The sequence below is a fragment of the Aethalodelphis obliquidens genome, unplaced genomic scaffold, assembly GCF_003676395.1.
Source record: "Aethalodelphis obliquidens isolate GAN/ISIS:26980383/991018 unplaced genomic scaffold, ASM367639v1 scaffold61, whole genome shotgun sequence".
Taxonomy (NCBI): Eukaryota; Metazoa; Chordata; class Mammalia; order Artiodactyla; family Delphinidae; genus Aethalodelphis; species Aethalodelphis obliquidens.
The window spans coordinates 8845724-8851350 of NW_020838005.1; the positions used below are offsets into that span (position 1 = coordinate 8845724).

The 5627-nt window shown below is 55.6% G+C and overlaps 1 long non-coding RNA gene across 1 annotated transcript; it reads right to left on the reverse strand.

The window, feature by feature from the left end:
• Positions 1-443: 443 nt before the first annotated feature.
• LOC113610073 (uncharacterized) lies at positions 444-5393 on the reverse strand. Its single transcript, XR_003428936.1, has 3 exons — positions 3022-5393; positions 2344-2593; positions 444-1913 (listed from the first exon to the last, which is right to left on the reverse strand). It is a non-coding gene; the product is annotated as an uncharacterized LOC113610073 (long non-coding RNA).
• Positions 5394-5627: the final 234 nt, after the last annotated feature.

The window sequence follows — 5627 nt, forward strand, 5'->3', positions numbered from 1 at the left end:
ACCTAGGGAGACGGGGTGGGTGGGGTGAGGGGAGGAACTAACTTCTAAGGAGAGCCTGTTATGTGTGGAACGTTTTGCAGGCTGCATATTGTTTAATCTTCACAAACTGTAAGAGGAGTATTTCCAAACCCTGTGTGACTGCAAGGAAGCTGAAGTGCAGAGAGGAGAGACCTGGCCAGAGCCACAAATCTGTGCCTGCAAACAAACTCCAGGTGCCCTCACTACCAGTCTGTGCTTCTAGCAATATCCTGGGAGCTGATGACACACTGAGGGGTCCTGCAGCCTGGCCAGGTCTCCCGGTGACCTTGAGAGGGAGTTGAGCTGCCTTCCATGAGCCTCTAACATGCACTCCTAGAGGGTGATTGAGGCCATGGGAACTTCGGGAGCAGGGACTTGAAGCTTTGGGCACTGTACAAGCTGTAGGGCCTTTATACCTATTCCTCCAAAATACCCATGAGAGCCAAAGTTACCAGACTCCCTTACTCAGCCAGGGGAGCCCAGAGTCCACCACACATGTCCCTCAGTGTCACTTTTCTTGCCCCACCACACCGGCATTGAGAAGATTTAAACTCAAATTCACTGGACTTGTTTCTGCTTTACCACTAATATCTCAACTGAATCCAGAGCTCTCCCCTTCAGCCTGGGGAGGCCTGGGAAGGGATTAACACGGTTCCTAACTTCCAAGGGCCACCTCTGCCCTTTCTCCACTTGTCAGGGCCAGAGGTTAGAGTCTGTCCAGTGAGCAAAAGGGACCACCCACCCCTAAGCTGGGGGGAGGACTTGACCGTGGGGCTCTGGAAACCCACGTGTCAACTTTTGGCAGTGAAACCCCAGGAGCTCCAGCTCCCAAACATTGTTACTTGCGTCCCTCCACCTCCCAGCACTCATTGCCTCGTGGTGTCCTGGACTCCCCTTCCATCTACAGAGAGGCGGTCTGGTGACTGCTTGAGAAAATGCCTAGAGTTTGGATTTGAGGCGTTGTGTGGAAGGTAGGATGAGAGAGCGAGAGAGAAAAGGCAAAGCCAGAAGGCAAGGGAGGAGGGTGTGCAGGCCTGTGGCAGGAGGCAACTGTGGATTGGGAGTTGCTTAGGGAAGCATTTCTTTTTGTTTCCTCTTCTCCGACAAAGACAGTCCCAGCCCAGATCCCAGATCCTCTCCATCCTCTAGTTACTTTCTCCTTTCCCTCTTTCTTTACTCTCCTGATGCTGAGCCTGGGCAGGAAGAATCATGGAGCAGGAACCCACATCCTTCTCCTCAGGGCAGTCTGCTGCACACAGTAGCGACTCCAGGTGCACACAGGACAAATTGTTTTAAAGAGTCCCTGCAGCCATACTCATCCCTGTTGAGCCCTCTCTTCCCTTTGGGCACGGTGGGGAAGTTCTGGGGCAGTTCCTGAACTTCTGGTTAATCTAAGAGCTCTGGACCCTCATTTCCCCTGGAGCAGTGTTCCAAGCTTAGAGGCAGCCAAATGAGTGGTCCTTATTTTTCAACCCTGCAGGGTATATTAATTCATTTTACAGTCATGGGGGGAGTGGGAGAGAGGGAGTGACTATGATGATTTCCTAAACGCCAATTAGTAAGTAACCCCTCTATCCCACCATTGCGTTTAATAAACAGTGATTGATGATCTGACTCTGGTGACAAACAAGGCTGATAGACAAGTACAAACCAAGTTAGAAAGCCGCAGTGCGCTGGTGTATTTCTCCTCTATCATCCTCTGGTATAGTTTCTGCCCCTACTTGTGGCTGGTGGGCCACACTCAACTTTAGGAACTCCAAGTCCAAGAGGCTGAGCAGAGACTGAGACTAGGTTGCCAATTTGAGTTGAACTTGATCTTCCCGCCTCCAAGCAGGATGCCGCGACCCGGAAGTGATATCTCCTCGCCTGTCAGGGATTCTGGCAGTCTGGAAACTCTAAAAATCAAGAAATTCAAGAAGGAGATGAAAAGAACCAGAAACTGTAGTAAGAGAGGGAAAGCAAAAGGAAAACAATTGTGCACAAAAATCGAAGGGCTTTCGGAATTCTGCCTGCGTTTCCAACAACCCGAGTTAAAGCTTGTTTGTCTCCACTTCGCTGCGTTTCTCCACGCGGTTTCTAGCGCGCAGTTCCCTTGCTCAGTATCTCTGGGGTTCTTTGCGTGGGAAGGGCGCTTTCCAGCGCGGCTGGCCTCCTGGAGGGCTCTGCCCACGGGCGGTGGTAGGAAAGCTGGGGTCGCGGCCTGGTGGTGGGGGGAAGCGCCGGGGGGGGGGGGGGGTGCGGGCAGGTCCGGGCGAGGCCCTCACCGACCAGGTACAGGAGGGGTGCCCGCGCCGGCCGTCCCAGGGGAGCCTCTGGGCTGCTCACCGTTCCGGACAGCTGGGGCCAGAGTGATCTTATTACAGTTATTCATGGTCAGGATGATTTCTTAAGCCAAGACCAAAAATAAATGGCTCCAAGCGAGCACGCCAGTGCAGCTGCGCTCTGCGCGGTGGCTGTGAGTGGGGCTGGCACCAGCGACAACGTCCCCAGCTGCTGCTTCGGTATCACTCCGTGCCGGCGGAGAGGCACACGACGGCGGCGGGCTGTGAGCTGCTGAGTGTGCAGTGGTGCGGGGCTGGAAGGCAGTTACGTGAAACAATTCGACCACACCGTGCTTATGGTCGGCGGAAATAGAAGACATCCCTGGCATACTTAAGAAGACTTACTACCCCCCCCCCCACTTCCTCCAAGAGGCAGGTTTAAAGTAAATCTCTCCTTTGCTAAGGATGACACCGCCCCCCGCCCCCCAAAGCATTCAAGAGTTCGGACAGATCTGCGACTCTTGTAGAATCAGGAATGTAGCGACGATCCAGATTGAGCCCCTTGCCAGAGGCTGAGTGGCAAATGCCTTAATGCATTTCGGGGCCAGGTGCACCTGGGCTGGATCCTGGCTTCTGGACTTACTGGCTTTATGATCTTGAGCCAGCGTCTTGGCCTCGCCGGGGTTGTTTTCGCGTTTGAAAAATGGGGACATATGCCCAATAAGGGTTTGAAAGTTCCTACCTCCTAGCCCTGGTGATCCTCATCGCTGCGTATTTATTCATCTTCGGGGAAATCACCGCACTTTCTTCCTAGAAACGCGGGAAACGTGACGGAACTGCCATCCCCTCTTCCCACCGCGAGGTGTGGCTTCCTAAGCAACGGCCTCCCTCCCCCGACCCGCGACTCTGGGGTCTCCAGGTCCTTCCCTTGGGTCTCACAAGCGCCTTGCCCCGTAATTTACATTCTCCGACCGGCGGGCGAGGTCTGATCCTTGCTTTCTTGCGACTGCTCTCCAGCCTGTTCTATAACCCTCTCGCTGCACGTCTGGAAAGCCCACATTAGAACGCCCCGGAGGATGATCCCTCCAAGCTGGCCGGAACCTGCGCAAAAACCCGGACTCGCGATGCCCGTGGAGCAAGAGCTCCTATCCACCTGCCGGGCGGCCCAGGACCCACGTGCGTGACTAGGGGGCCTGGGAGTGGGAACGATGCGAGGGCCAGCTGGCCGCAGGGACCAAGAGGCGACAACTGCACTGGCCCTGGAAGAACCCAGGGATTTGGGCCGTAGGGAGCCGCGTGGGCCTGGGCTCCTCAGCCCCTCCTCCGCCTTCACCCACGCAGAGAAGGGTTCAGGATTGGCGGGTGCTGCGCCCCGCTAACTGAGCGCTGCTTCCCAGGGAATCCTGCATTGCGGGCCAGGATCCCTTTAAAATTTTTTCACTAAGGAGAGTTAAACACCTTGCATATATTTCCATACTGGTCACGCCCTAATTATGGAAAATCGCGTTCCTCCTGCTGATGGGGCAGGAGGGTGCCGGGGCAGTGGAAGACTCTTGGAACTATACATAAATAGAAAAAAAAAATATTCAGTTTGGACCGTTTGTGGAGTGTCCGGAACCGACAGGTTGGCGGCTGGAAACGGGGGCTTCTATGTCACCTTGCAGTTGAGAGCTGGGTAGGCAACAGGTGAGTGAGATTGGGGCTGCCCCTGTAGGAGGTCAGGACTCCTTCCTGGGCTCCTGGTATTTGGCCAGCACCACCATTCAACTGGGACCCAGTAAAATCTCTTAAGCTTGCAGACTTGGAAAGGGAGGAAGGTAGCCAGGCAACGGAATTGCGGAAACATCCTCTGGGTCACGTGAACTTTACTGCAGATCAGGAAGTTATCTAACAGCTGCCAAAAATCTTCTGACTCCAGAGCTCCAAATGTTGACTGTTTCTCACACCTCACCACCGGAGTCTGCTGCCTTGGGGGTTATTCACATTTCCTATTCCCTTTCTGCTTCAATCTACCCCCACCTGCCTGGTTGCATTTGGCGATGATTTCCTTTTGTCCATTCCCGATACCATGTGGTTCCCATACTTACCTGGGCTGGCTCTTTCCCCACCCACCCTCCGCAGGGGGAATTCCAAATCTCCTGAGGAGGGACAGCCGGGTTGAGAAAGGGTCAGAAAAAGGAAGCCGAGCCTAAGGCCAGGCGTGCAATATTATATTCTTCTCCGGGTGACTTTGAGTCATTCCAGAAAAAAAGTGCAACAAAATAAGTAATCTTAATGGGCCCCCTCTCTTTCTTCCACTAACGCGCTAACTCCCAAGTCCTGAGCCAGGTTCACGGGCAGGAACCTGGCCTTCTGTGGCCTGGTATCCCCAGAAGGGGCTGGTCAAGATCTGAGCACACAGTAGGCCCTGAGACAACTGATCCTGGTTGACAGACGGATGCTCTGAAGGAAAAGGAGCAATTGTTTGAGAGCAACTGTAAGTAAAGGCGCCAGGTGTGTCCAGTTAATTTCAGGCTCACAAAGGAGATCACCTCAGGAGGATCTACTCCCACTTTCAACACATCGACCAAACACGAGGGAGCCCGCTTCAGCTGACCCATTGAACGGACAGGGCATCATTATGACTTCTGCCGACAGTGTTCATCTCCTGACCCTCGAGGCTCGAGGTGAGCTGAGCCCGCCCGACCGAATTCACACTCAGACCAGCCTCACTCCAGACAACCAGGAGCAGACACCTTCCCGGAGGCGAGAGTGCAGAAAAGCCGTGTCTTCTGCGCCCAGTGAATTTACGCTAGCTAATGGGGCGCCCGGGCCGTGCCCGAGTACTCGCTACCACGGGTGGGGGCGGGGATGCTGAGATCGCGCCCTGATCCCCCGCTTCCTGGATTCCGCTTCTCTGGGCGGGCGGAGAGCAGACGCTGACTTGCTTGAGCACTGGAGCTTGATCGTGACTAACTGGAAGGGTCCTGCTGTCCCCCACCCGGACGTTACTGTCGGCTAAAGTTGTTACAGCTCTTTTTCGGCGCTAACCTTCCCTTACGCATTTGTAGCTACCCACAGACGCCGACTCCGTCCGCGTGGTGCGCACCCCGGAAGAGCTCGTGGAGACCCGGAAGCGGCGGGAGCTCCGACGTCGCTGCTCTCGCGGGCTAGCCCTTCCCGCCCCGCCCACTTGCGAGGCGCCGGGGTTGTCGAAGCCTCGCGTCGCGCGAGACCTGCGACCGCGTCCGCGCCGCCCTCCCGCCCGGCAGCGGGGGCTTTCCCGCTTCTGGGTGCCGGCCGTTGGCGGCTGTTGGCGGCCGTTACCTCCCCGTTCCCGGGAGGAGCCCGAGCGGATTTAGAGTCCTC